Source organism: Molothrus aeneus, chromosome 2, assembly GCF_037042795.1.
Source record: "Molothrus aeneus isolate 106 chromosome 2, BPBGC_Maene_1.0, whole genome shotgun sequence".
NCBI classification, from domain to species: domain Eukaryota; kingdom Metazoa; phylum Chordata; class Aves; order Passeriformes; family Icteridae; genus Molothrus; species Molothrus aeneus.
The window spans coordinates 75,208,421-75,222,605 of record NC_089647.1 but is presented as its reverse complement, the minus strand read 5'-3'; the positions used below and the strand labels follow the sequence as shown (position 1 = coordinate 75,222,605).

At 35.7% G+C, this 14,185-nt stretch overlaps 1 protein-coding gene across 1 annotated transcript in view; it reads right to left on the bottom strand.

The window, feature by feature from the left end:
• The window catches only part of GPC6 (glypican 6), a 721,607-nt gene that overhangs the window by 359,402 nt on the left and 348,020 nt on the right, over positions 1-14,185 (bottom strand). The gene's annotated exons all lie outside the window — the stretch shown is intronic.

The window sequence follows — 14,185 nt, the reverse complement described above, 5'->3', positions numbered from 1 at the left end:
GAGAGGGATGGAAAAGAATTATTTAATCTTAAATTCCATAGTGGTGCAATATGGAAGAGTGGCAAGTGGACATAAATAGATCTGGAAACGAAAACGCAGTTAACAGTAAATGCAGCCAAGGAGAGGGCTCTGTAAGAGTCTTCCATCAGAACTGGGAGTGGTAAAGGGAAGGGGTCATCCTGCTAGCTGCTGATTCCTGGGGGATGGAGACTGTATTTCACGTCACAGGTTTCAAGCATCTTGGAATGTGGCCATGAGAAAAAGGATTCTCTAGTAAATAGAATAATCAGACTATTTCAATTGGAAGGGACCTACAATGATCATTTAGTCCAAATGCAACGTTTCAAAGCTGCAAGAAGCCTCTTCCTTTTAATTCAGTGGAAAATTTCCCTCACAGAATGGAAAGCATTTTGAGGAAGTAACCAAAACTTGAACTTTGCTAAGAACATCAGTATAGGTGCTGCATGATTAAAGAAAAAACCCAACAACATTAAAATTAATTTTAATGTCCTGTCTTCTAGATAAAATAACGATTTTGTTTTTACCTTACCTTGGGACTGCTCACATACTACTCCTCACTAGCTGACTTAACTTCCTCATAGAATTAGTTTCCTGTTCTTTTCAATTATTAGTCATTTAGAGCACTCACTTAATTTAGTTCTGAACTAAATGACACTGGCTTGTTTTCACCTTAATATTACACTTTGCATCTGATATGTGATAGTTACCCCATGACAACAACCCAACTTTTGAGAGTGAAGCCCTAAATTATATTATACAATGTCTTCTAAAGAGGAAATAATTAATACACTAGCCCTACAACTGTCATCTTCCACCAAAACAGAGTGTATGTGCATGAAAATGTGCTGTCTCAATAATCACCTGTTTTTACAGAACAGGAAAGTTTTCTTACAAAGGTAATGCACTCAATATTCAGTTTCAGTCCTATTTTTTTGTTTTCCCTAGTTTTGCACAAATTCTTGAAGTCTAGTTTCCTATGATGAAAAGTGAAGACTGAAAAATATTGAAAATATGTAATTTTGTCAAAACTCTCATTTTAAATCAGCCATGAAAATGACAGGCTGTTTTCCCAAAATTTAAACAGCAAAAGAGCTGGATATGAACAGTTGCATTAAAATTGGTTATTTGCAATATGAAGACCAAAAAGCATGCTGCCTTCCTATAAGCTTTCATGGTATGGAATTCCTTGGAGAGGATACTATTCACAAACTACAAAACTAAAAGACTGATATTTTGGACGGAATGTAGCTGCCTCTTTTGAAAAATAAGGCATTTACACAAAATTTTGCTTTCTGCCTGGACATCTATTTTTGTTTCATTCTTCTCCACATCCTGATCAAAATCTTTACTGTATGTACAGGACCCTTGTGTCAATGACACACAGCCAACGAAGCCAAATAACTGGAGGGTTCTTGACTTTTCAGTGAGAAAGTTGAATTTTTAATTTCTTCCTCAGTCACTGTCCAAGAAATCTTAAAATCAAGTAATTACTGATTTTCCAGGCAATTTTCATTTTAATACTGTATTTTCATCATCTCAGCTACTAGGCCAAACAGTAAAAGATCCCTGAAAATGATGTAATTTTCTGATATTTGAAGTCTTGTTTCAACTGCCCCTTTCAAGTCAAAGGTCACCTCCAAAAGATGGCTCTGAAAGGAGATTCTGAAAGCTTTCTCTCAGTTATTTCAAACTGAAATCTGAGATGTGGAAAACAAAAGACTTTGTGGGTAGCCTCAATGTGAAAAATTTACTGTGTGTGCAGGTCAGAAAATCAATGTAGGCCACAATTTACTGGTGTTAACTTTCACTCATTTAACTGTTTTGTGTTCAGATTGAACAATCATTAGGGATGGGTCACTGAATATAAAGATTCCTGTAAACCAATGGAAAACAAATCTATACTTTCAGCAATTTATATTCTTACTAGTTGTCCATGTAGAAGCCTATTCATTTACAGGTCAGATATTAACAATGTTGTAATAATACATTTAATTTCTCCTTAAAGTTTCACCTTAGCCTCATCTTGAAGGGCAGATAAATACTTACTGCTTTTTCAGGACCATGCTTCAACTTTGTTCTTTATCCTGTAAACCATAATAATGTCATAACCAACAATTTACAAACACTTATCATCTGAACCTACAAAGCCTCTAGCTTTTACCAGCATATACTGTCTAAAAAAAGGAGTAATTCAGACACTAAGATAATCAGATTTTCAGTGAGGGTCTCTACTCACCTCAGCATTTCTGTATTCCTAGGGTGAGCATAACTGAAATGCTTCCACTGACTACCACACTAAGCCACGTGCTTTTGTGAATATAGGCAGCTGCTCCCCTTTCACTCCTTTCTCCCACTCTCCTTTAAAGAGAAGCTTTTAACACCACAAATTGCCCAGGGAGAGAGCACTGTGGTTTTGGCTCATTCAGTGTTCTTCCACGATCCTCTGCAGATACTCACTGCACCTCCTCTCTCTGAGGCCTGTGTTAGCTCTACTCTTGCACATAGCTTCACATCAACCAGTGTGCCAGCCTGGCTCGCTCACCAAGCCCAGTGCTTTTCTTTATTGAGTCAAGTCAGGACAAAAACTTAGACCCATGATTTCTTGTGTAGAATAACAATTTACTGTGTTGAGGATATTCAGCCACAGGCATACAAAATCGAAGGGTATAGGCTCTATCTGTTTATTTTTTTTACTTTTCTGGGTCAGTGTTCCTGTTAAAAATGCCTCAGATCAGTAAAGCTTTTAGTGTGAAGTTGGTCAGTGCAGCTCCTGCAGATTTCACAACTCATTAAAACAAATTACAGTCTCAGACATATATTGTCTCCAACTAGCGTAATAATAATATAGATAGAAAACAAGGGGAGACAATAAAACCCCCATGCACAGCTACTGAGTTTGTCCTCTTCCACAGCTATATCCTCTTTCTGCGAAGGCTGCAGTTTAGGTTAGAAACTTCAATTCGTAATGTGTGAAAGAGAAGGATTTTAATCCTCCTTTCTGTGAAAATAGAACCTCAACTCCAGAGTTGTGGCCTGACTTCTATAATCCTTTGGGTTTATATGCTTCTACTTTTCTGAAAAGAAAATAATATTTCCCTTCGGCAGCAAAAAAAATCCTGAAAAAATTCCTTAACTTGAAATGTAAGAAAGTGTGGTGATAGAATTTGAAGAAAATACAGAGGTTTTAGAAAAAGAAAAAATCCAAAATTTTATGGTACCTTTCACTAATATTAATCTAAAAATGCTAAAGAAGAGACAAAATGCAGTATACACATAAAATGAAGGGAGCCTTCAGTGAGGGAGTCTTCATTGCGATGGTGTCTGATTCTGTTTTTGTGTTGCTGAAGCACCTTTGTTGTGACCATTTATTTAGAAAGTAATTAAAAATACACTTACAGGATTAGGTGAGTTGGCTGTCTGTCCTGAACTCATTCACTCATGTTGGGTTAATATGCCAAATTGACATGGATGCCCATCCAGTCTGTTACAGTAAAACACAGCTTTCTTGATGGGAGATGCAGCTGGTGTGTGACAGATCTCATTCTCCTTCAGTACAAAGGGAAACAGCTTATTTTAAATTCTTTTCAGCTGAAATCCTCTAACTGTTAGATATGGCTAGGATCAGCCTCCTAAATCTCCAGTTATAACTCAAAATATCTGGTTTGACTTTGCACCAAATGGGATCGAAGCACTCTTAAGTCATGGAGATGGGATTTATCTCATCTACCTATAGATCAATGTAGACATCTACAACAAATTTGGTTTTCCAGGCCTATCTTTTTTTCTGTTAGTGAGAAGTAGGAACTTTTATAGAGCTATTAAAGTACTTTGTGCCAGATGTCTACCTAAGAAAGGAGGAGAATGGCACTCTAGAAGTGCCTATTCTTTTTCTATAAAGGAACCTTGAATGACTACTTCAGATACTGCCAACATATTAGAAGTGTCTACATGGATGAGAGATCTCTTTCCATGGATTTTTGTGAAAGAGAAAAGAGAGCTTTTGAAATTTCCTCCTACGCTTTCTTGAGTGAATGAGTATTTACAGTACCTTTCACAGTAAAGTCAAGCAGGTTAATTTGAACAACTGATTTCAGAAGCTGTTCTCACTTCACCAGCAGTTCACTACTAGCACTCTCCAGCTGACACTGGGGACTGGAAATTTCTGTTACTGACTCTCTGGAACTGATTTCTCATCTTCTACCTTTCCCCTTTGTGCTTTTGTCTTCAGTCTTAGTATGCACCTCACTGTTTTACCAGAGAACATAAAAAAATTCTTAGTGTAACTCAGAAACATCTGCAATTGTATGGATACACATCTCCTAAGATTTTTTTTATTTGGAAGAAAATGTATAGAACCAAATAAAGATACTAGTGTCCATTCTTCTGTATCATTATTATTATCATTATCACTCATTTATTACTACAGCATCACTTTTACCTGTTAAATTAGACCTGAATAAAGAGTAAAAATAATTATAAAATAAATATGAAATGGAGAAATGTTATTCTCATAAATTTTTTTTGAGTAATTTCTCTTTAAATTTCTGGTTCTGGATCTGCATTTATGACTAGACTTTTACTAAATATGTAGAGACAGAATGTAGTTTAAAATCACATGCAAGCAGACAGTTCCTTCCACCAATATTATATTATATTGGCAACTTGGGAATCAAAGGGAATCTTGGGTAATGATCATTTAGCGTTGCTTTTCGTTTAGAAATTTATCTCTTGATTCAATGAGGGAAAACAGACAAAACGTGATAAATCTCTATATTGGTTTTATTTGGCTTATTTATTTTTTTATGCAGCCTTCAAGTTGATTTATAACATTACATTCACATAAATTGGTGGTGGCAGTCTTTGCTGCAAAACAAATGGATCAAATTAACTATCATGTGTATTACAGCTCTGGACAACAAAGTGCCAAGCAGTACATGGGTGGGTTCAGCACTTTTAAAATGTTTTGTATATACCTTAATGCTTACTTCAGCCACTGATTGATTAGACTATAGTTATCATGTAAGTGGATTGACTCCATTACAAGGAAGAAGAAGGAAAAAACCCACAGCTATCAAGTACTTGGACCTCTATTAATACCATCTGAGAAACCCTCACTATAAATGAGAGCCTGAAATGAGGGACAAAGGTGAATTTTTTCAATGCTAGTAATTAATTCTTGCTTTGCATAGGGTAATTGAGGGCAATCACAGAATATTGCATGTCATTTCATTATTGGGCCATCAGATGGACTTCTACTTGCATACCCTGGTAAATGTGTTAAATACCTTGGCTGCTGTACCCATGTTGAAGATAAAAGCCTCCTTAACCTTCCTGTCAGTCCCATCTCCCTTTAAATGTTGTCCTTTCCATTTAATTTTTTTTTTTTTTTTGTTAGACTTGGAAAGAAATAAAGAAACAAAATGCAAATTCACATGCTTTCTTTGCTTTAATATTAAAAAAGTGTCAGGATAACTAAAATAAAAACATTCTGGAACAGCACTAAATATGAACTTACATTGTAATGAAATTCCCTGCCTGGGTAGTTCATGCTGTTGTGGTCACTGTTGTCATAACCCTCAGGTTCCTATTCCTATGTCTGGGCAAATCCCTTACCCAGCTGCCCAGCACTCAAAAGTACACTGTGACAAAAAAGAAAGGCAGCTGCAAGATAGAACTAGAAAAATTTAAGCTCTGCCTTGAAAATCAGCAACCAGGTTGCTCATTTCTTCATTAATTCTGTGAACCCTCCTACAACACAAAGTACAATTCCATTGATAGCTTAAGTCACTTGCTCTGAAAAGTTTGATGTACACATTTTTAAACAGATCTTTCTGATAGTGATCTACTCAGTTGTGATACTTTCAAGGCCACCAGATGTTAGTTGACTGGATATACATATACATTTCTACAGTGCAATTTGTGAGGCATAAAGATATGCCTGCTTCAGAATTTTGAAACAAATCTTATGCTCAGTGTGACTGAGAGTACCTTCAGTTAAGTCCTAAAAATTATTTCAATTACCATAATTATACAAGTATGGTTGTTCAAAATACATCATTATACACTGGCATCAGATTCACCAGTGGCACCCACCTTTCAGGAGTTTAAATGAAGAACATAACTTCCTTAGAGCTCATGTACAATATGGAGTTTCTGCCATCTGCTAAAATATAAAATCTGAATCTCTAGAAGTGCATCTCTTTCTCCTCACTGACTTTGTGGGGTTCTGGGGAAAAGGTTTTCTGACTTCCATGTTCTGGAAAGATGCCTAGATTACTTAGAATTATCCTCGGCTCCAGTGCATCAATGAAGATAATAAGGATTCCTATGAGTCAAGTCCTTCTAAATATAACATAAATCTAGTGCTTTGAAAAGTTTCCACAGTATTTACAATATTGTGCAGTGATATTGTGTTTTCTTTGTGACCGTGCCAGACCACAAATAGTGGTGTGATCAGAGAATCAGAGTTGATATCATAGATAATGAGCAACAAAATCTGGATAAAGTAGGACCTTCTTTACCACTATAATACAAGAATTTTTGTTATTTTCAAAATATTTTCAAATAAAGTGGGCAATATTTGAATCCATGCTCACTTTGTGCCACACAGACAAAATACGCAGCCTTGGTCACTTGAGATCATGGAGTCACAAAATATCCTGAATTGGAAAAAGACACTAGAATCATCAAAGGCCAGCTCCTGGCCCTGCACAAGACAACCCCAAGAATCATACCATGTGAGTTGTCCAAACAATTCTTGAACTTTGTCAGACTTGATGCCAGGACTGATTCCCACTGTTCCAGTGCACAAACATTTCTTAATATCTAACCTAAATCTTCCTTGACACAGTTTCATGACATTCCCTTGGGTCCTCTACCACTGGTCACCAGGGGGAAGGGATCAATTCCTGTCCCTCTGCTTCCCCTTGTGAGGATAGTGAAGATCACAACACGGTTTTCCCTCAGTCTGTACTTTCCCCAGGCTGAACGAGCCAAGTGATCTCAGACATAAGGCTTCCTTTGGACTGTTCACCATCTTCATAGATCCTCCTTTGGATGCTCTCTAATAACTTTATATATTTTTTTATATTGTGGTGTCCAAAACTGCACAGAGGACTCGAGGTGAGCATGCATGACCACGGAGTAGAGCAGGACATGCAGAGATATGCATGTTTGTGAAAGCAGCAGAGAAATTCACACTTAGGAAAGAAGTTAAGAAAGTGTTGTACTGGTGAAAGCCATGATCATAATCCTCTGTTACCTCCTGATCTGGGACCTTCCCTTACCCCCAGCAACATATTTTGAACTTAGCCTTTGTAGTAGGCAGCAGTCCTCACCGAGGACAGTCCTCATCAGCCAACTGGCTGACGCCTTCAGTTTGGTCAAGAATAGGTAAAAGAAAATTTCACCACAACCAGTCACAAGGAAAGTCCACCATGAGATGGTTATTTTTGAATATATTACACCTTCACTGAAAATGTATCATTTTTCTTGCTGAAAATTTTCTTGCTGAAAATTGATCAGCTTTACAGATCACATTAAATATATCTCTATTCCCAGTGGGTTTGGGTGGCTTGATTGCAGATCAAGCCATCCAAAATTGCAGAATGCATTCTGATTTCATTTCGTATATTCAGTGGCATATTTACCTGCTGTTCATCATGACACTGTGTATTTTACTACATGGAATACTGTTTGATGCATACTAGCAAAACAACAGGATATAGGTACTGATGTATTTGGCTTAATATCTGATGACAAAATAAATTAAAAATCAAAGAAACAAACAATCAATCAGAGAACTCCAAACTAGCTTATTCCTGTATTCTTTTCATGTCCCACAGGGCAGTTTCAGAATCCAAAAAATGCACAAATCAGAACAGAAAATGAGCTATTTGTTTTTAATATTAGCAGCAGCACATTTATTTCATTTTCAGTTAAAACAACATCCATTTTTTCATATAATGTTACAGGTGTTCTTGTTTTTATTATTATCTAGATTAATATAAATAATTTTATTATTCAAATTAAAACAAACTAATAAATAAAAACATTTTACCAAATTTCCCAAAAGGGAATTATTTTGCAGAGTGATTAACATATCTTACATATCATACATTACATATCCTGACAATTTCAGTAATAAGAAAGAGAAGTGAATTAGTTTCATTTTCAGCACTAATCTCTTCTATTTGCTTAAAAAAATTCACAGTTTTGAAAATGTCAGGGAAGATTAACCCATCCCATTTATCACAATTACCAGAGAGGAACATTTCCTTGCTATAACTGACTATTTTTTTTCATCTACTGAAAGCTGTTCTCCTCAGGCCTCACTAAACCTTTCACACTGTTTTTCTGGTACTTTCAAATAGAAGGTGTTATCTAAATTATATCCTGTGTTCTCTACTACAATTTTAAAAATCCTTCATTCCCATCAGATGAATTTACACGTGCTCCAACAATACACCCTCATATAATACTAATTTATCTTTTTCCCACATAGTAATGTCATGGATTTCAAAAGAAACTGCACTTTTTACAGCAGAAAACTGAATTAAACACTACATTTTTTCTAGGAAAGAAAAGATTGCTAAAATTGCTTTTTCTAAAATATGACCATAATGCGTTCTATTTGTTAAATGGCATTATGTTCTTCCATAGTTATGCTGAGCAAAAAAGGTCTTTTGTTTGAATGTATAAAAAAAATCCCTTGATTTCTCAGACTTTGAGACCGTGAGGTCTCATAAAACCATAATACTTCTAGTAGACTAACTTCTTGGGATAGACTCTCGTTAATACACTGCTGAAAGATTGTTTTAATTTATTTTTAAACTTAAATCTGTCATCAGTGAAAGACAGGGGAGCAGGGGTAAGACTATTTGATTCAAATGTGTTTTATATCACTGGGATTTTTCTGATGTGGTGGGGAGGTATGTGTCTACAAGAAGAATGCAAACAACTTTCAAAGCATCATCGTCCCTGGTATGCCTCTCTTTTGTAAATCATACACGAAATCGATACTGAAAGTAAGGCTGTCAAAATTGCCTAGTACTAGCACACAAGTGACTCTAAATTAATCACAGATTTTCGATCATCCCATCACTGGAGAAGCATCAGTAGGGAATAACCAAATAGTTCGGCTTGTCATCAGTTCTGAGAAATGAAAAACTGGAAAACACACCTATCAAATGGACCTTGAATATAAATCCTTTCTGAGGACCTGCACATTATTCTCAGCCTGACAAGCCCACCTTGGCTGAAGGATTTATAGATTGTCTGCTTGCAGCAGAGGCAACGGAGCGTAATTACCTGGATTGAGTATTGCTCTAAAATAGCACAACGAAGGATAACATTTATGAATCACAATTACTATGAACCATTCCACATAGGGGGATCATGGAGCTGCTGTTCATCAGTGCCACAAAATAAAGGAACAAAATGATCCACAGAGTATCACAGGCCCTGTCCCCAGTCTGAGAGAAACAAGAATAAATTAGCAGAATTTTAGTTGAAACCTAGACTCTAAACTACATCATTAATTGAATATCAGCATTAGCCACATGTTACTGTCAAATTTTTAAAAAATTATTTAGGAGGACAGGGACAGTACCTATTATCAAACATTTATTTCCCTAATGTCAATGGAACTTCTCAGAGAAATGCATGGCTATTGATATGTGTATGCATCTATATCTGCGTACAAATATGTACATATGTAGTAAATGAACATATGTACATATTTGTGTGCAGATATAGATGCATACACATCGCATACAAATTGCAATTTCCTAATTACTAAATGGCCATTTAGTAATTAACCATTTAGCAATTAAGAAATCTAAATTCAGTCATTATAAATGGAATTAAGAAATCCTCCTTGTAGTGTTCTTTGAGATCACATGGGAAAGACTTATCAGATATCTTTTTCTACTTTCCTTGCATAGGAAGCAGTGACAAAAATAGCCTGGGAGGAAATAAATATGTGCCCTTCAGCAATGGCTAGAGGAAAGACAGTACTGGCAGCAACTCAATCTGTCATTTGCCAGAGGCGTGGGGCCTCTCTCTCATAATAAATAATAAGTAATGATATTGCTGCAAAGATTGCATGTACTTCTTCATTTGTGAGAGTCAAAAGATCTATAATCTGTCCCTGGCTCCACACACATGATCTAAGGAAGAGCTTCACCTCCACCTTCTTGTTCTCTGTTAGTAATTATTTCATAGATATAGAGGCAATGGATGTCACAAGAAGAAGATGATTTTCAGGAAACTTCAGTAAAAAAGATGATTAGACACTGTATGACAGGGTATAGCTGAACTTTAGTAAACAGATGCACAAGTAGTCCAATAAACTGATTGCATAGCTTCTGTTAGTTACTCATATTAAAATATCAGCATTTAATGAGGGAAGAAAAAGAAAACAGTTGCTGTTCTAAAGTTTCATGGTCATAACACCTAAGATTACCAGAGAGAGCAAGTTAAAAAGGTCCTAAAGAGATCAGAAGATTATCCTAAAAAAATAAATGGTAGGGATCAACAGCAGTTGAATACTCAAGCTGATTTCCTGGGTCTCTTTTATTTAGCAATGTCGATGTCTTTGATAGTGAATGCTATGTCTAGCATTGAACAGCAGAATGCAGTACTTTGAAAAAGAACATTTATTTTTCCATTTATGTAAAGTTGGATATCCCCAAACAAAAAAATTAACTATATTTCAGTCCACATTTGATCAGAAAATTAGCATTAGCCACGGATTGTTTTTATTTTTAATTGTTTTTAAGGAAAGGGGCTCAACTTATTCTTTCTGTTAAACAGCATTAATTTTCATTTACATGGAGAGAAATACTTATAAAACCAAAGTAATAACAACTAAGAAATTTAAACTTTACTTTAAAATATTTTCTCTTTCAATTCATTTTTTTGAAGTTGAGAGAGAGGGTCCACTCTTTTAACCAAAGGAAAAGCATTATGCTATATGACTCGCTATGACATCTAACACTATTAACTACATAGAAGTCTTAATTTTCCTGTTTATAGGGCCAAAGCTCTTAAAAATAAGAATCACATCTCCCAGTACAACCTGGGATATTGAAGGACCTCTTCCAGCCCTTACGTTTTGGTAGCAGTGTCACTTCCAGAAGCATAAATGCTCTCCTTGAAGCCTGCAGTAGGAACTTTAGCTCTCAGGACTAACAGTTGCTCCTCATTATCCTCATACTGAGCTGCACTAATGAGTCACCGTTTGGGCTAGCCTGAGCCATCTTCCACAGTGACTTAAGTTAATACAGCTGGTTTGCCCTGAAACAGAGTGGGAGGACTCCCACAAGCTGTTATTGGGCCTCAGCTGCGGGGGCTGTAATGATTACCTAGAGAAGCAGCAATAAACAGCTGTGAAAAGTAAATTCAAACTGTTCTAGCTAGATCTTGTTTGTTTCTGCACTAACTTAATCAGCATCATCCTAAGCACAGATGAGTTTTTAGGATTTCATTCATCCAAAGACTGGGGAGGCTGGCCTGACCTTTCTTAGTTTATGGAACACAATGAGATAACAGTCTATTGCTTCAGGGGAAAAATAGCAAGAGATTAGTTTTATGATGGAGACTTAATAGATTTGACATGGCCAGAGGGCATACCAGGTTTCTTACTTTCATCTTCTAGCATGCTTTTTTTTCTTTACCTTAATAGTGGGCAACTATAAAAGTAAATTTCTTGCTTTTTAAAGTAATGGAAGATGTGAAGCTGCAATAGGAACGAGTTGCTAGAAGTCCATGGAGAAGATTTTGGAAAGAAGCATGAATTCCTTAATTCATACCCTAGAGAAATCCCAAACCTCAAAGTTTGAAGACCTTATTTGTTAAAAGCACAGAGAAACAACAAACCTCAGCAGGGAGGAAGGAACGAGTTGTGAAACTTTAACAAGATCTCCAAGGAAACTTAGACAAAAAGGTAAGAATCAATGTTGCTAAGACTTAAAAAAAAAAATCAGAGGTAAAGTTTCATTTTTATGAGCTACATCTGAATAACCTAGCCAGATTCTTGAGTTCTCAACAAAATACTTTCTTTAATTGGACAGTTTTAAAAAGACCAACCGTTTTTTTTAAACATTCTATTAATCAGGACTTAGAAAAGCAGAAGTAGAACAGAACGTGATATAAATTGAAATAACTGAATTCTGTATAGCTCTGTATGTTCTTTTATTGTTACTGCAGTAGTTGATTTTTTTAGTTATCTGTTGCTCCTACTATGGTTATCTATTACTTTATGAAGACTGTAAGGCTTTCACATACCTGATACAAAAATCCACCATGCAACTACCCCTATACGTTATGCATACTTGCCAAGTTGAAAGAGTTAATCTAGAAGAAGGTTTAACCATTTCATCATTTCACGGAAAGGAATCTTTTAATTGTTTAAAATAACTTGAAAAAAATTAAATGTGTGTTTAAGTTCTGAGAATAAAACCTTTCCTCCTTCCCACAACCCTCCCCAAAGCAAACCTCTCAGTGTCTGTTAATTTGTTAGCATTAGTACAGCTAGAAGGACCATGATGTTTAAATGCGGGAAACCAAAGGAAAAAAAAATCTATTTCTTGTAAAAGTATTTTACATGCATTTAAGCTCTTGGAGTTTGCCTGGAAATATAAAGATTAATGCATTCAGAACCAAACTTACAAAAAGTAAAAAAATCTTGTTGTACTATTACTGTAGGATGCTAAATATTTTGTGACTGGAGCTTGGCAAAAAATTCCTTTGTGCTTAGCTGGAAAATCACATCAAAAATGAAAAATCTACTTGTATTGAGTATTTAATAAATTTTTGATCAAGGAAAAATATACTTCATGCTGAAAGTAAGATCTAATTTAAAAAAAGAACTCTAAATTTCAGTTAATAAAAATGAAAGGAATTTAAATGAAAAATGGTCTTAGAACAAAGATTGAAAATAATTCAAAACAAAATTGTTCAGTTCAGGACCAGCCTGCAATTCTAAGTCAATTTAATGGTGTATTATCCATAAAGAAGTGAACTAAGTCAAATCTATTCTGTCATGCATGCTTAGGATGAATGATAATTAATTTTAAAAAACTAGTTTTATTTAGTTTTATTTTGTTTGTTAAGATGCTTTTCCTGAAACTGTGTATATAAAATCCTATTTACTCAAACAGGAAGGTTGGTTTAGAAAACTTTTGACTACATTTCCATCCAAATTCCCATAGGTACAAGGAGGGAATTCTGGATGCATTCAAATTTTAGATGAGTAGAAGATACTAAACCTCTGTCTTTACTCAACCTCTCCCATTTTTCTTCTTGCTTTTAGATCTGTGAGGAAGTCCCACTAGCTTATGAAGAGTTAAAAAGAATTTTAACATAAGGCAATCAATACAGTGTGTCCTGGTCTGCCCAGGCTGAAGGACAGTGGTTCTGATTTCCGCAGCCTCGCTAGGATTTTCAGATAGCAGACAGGATCTGCCACTCCCTGTGGTGGTGGGTAGCCTCATCCTTGGGATTCAGCAATAACTAAATGTTAAAAACACATCTTTTCCCTTCTTAGTCACCTCTGGCTGCTTACAGCACCTGAGGAAATGTAACAGGGGCCCAAACAGTAATGCTCACACCTGCAAATGGATTTCTTCATGTAAGACTGGAACATGGGGAGCACAAGAAAACAACACTTGGGAGACAATTTTCCTCTTGCATTTGCTTCTTGAGAATTGGCTGAATCAATATTGCTTACTGCACTGTCAAAATGTGTATCCTCATGCACATTAGACATTCTCAGAAGTCTGGATTACTTGATTTATATGTCATTTAAGAAACTTGAAATGATGGTATTTAAATGCAGAGAGACTCAACAGCAAGAAAATACATTACTGGAGCTGTAACAAATTTTGTATGTTTTTCTTTAAAAATCTTCTTCCAGGCAACCTATTTTTAGGGAACTCCCTTAACATTTTTTAAGCCAGGAAAATCATGTTTCTCTTTTCAGTATTAGACATCTGCATTCTAAACAGAGCAAATAAAATTTTTTTTCTCCATACATTAGGTCTTAATCAACCCAATATTATAGACTGTTATTTAGAAAACACTTTTCAGCTAATCTGTAAGGAAAGCAGAGGAATGCACTGTTTTCTTTCCCTGCATGGTCTTGCATTGATGACTGTAGAAG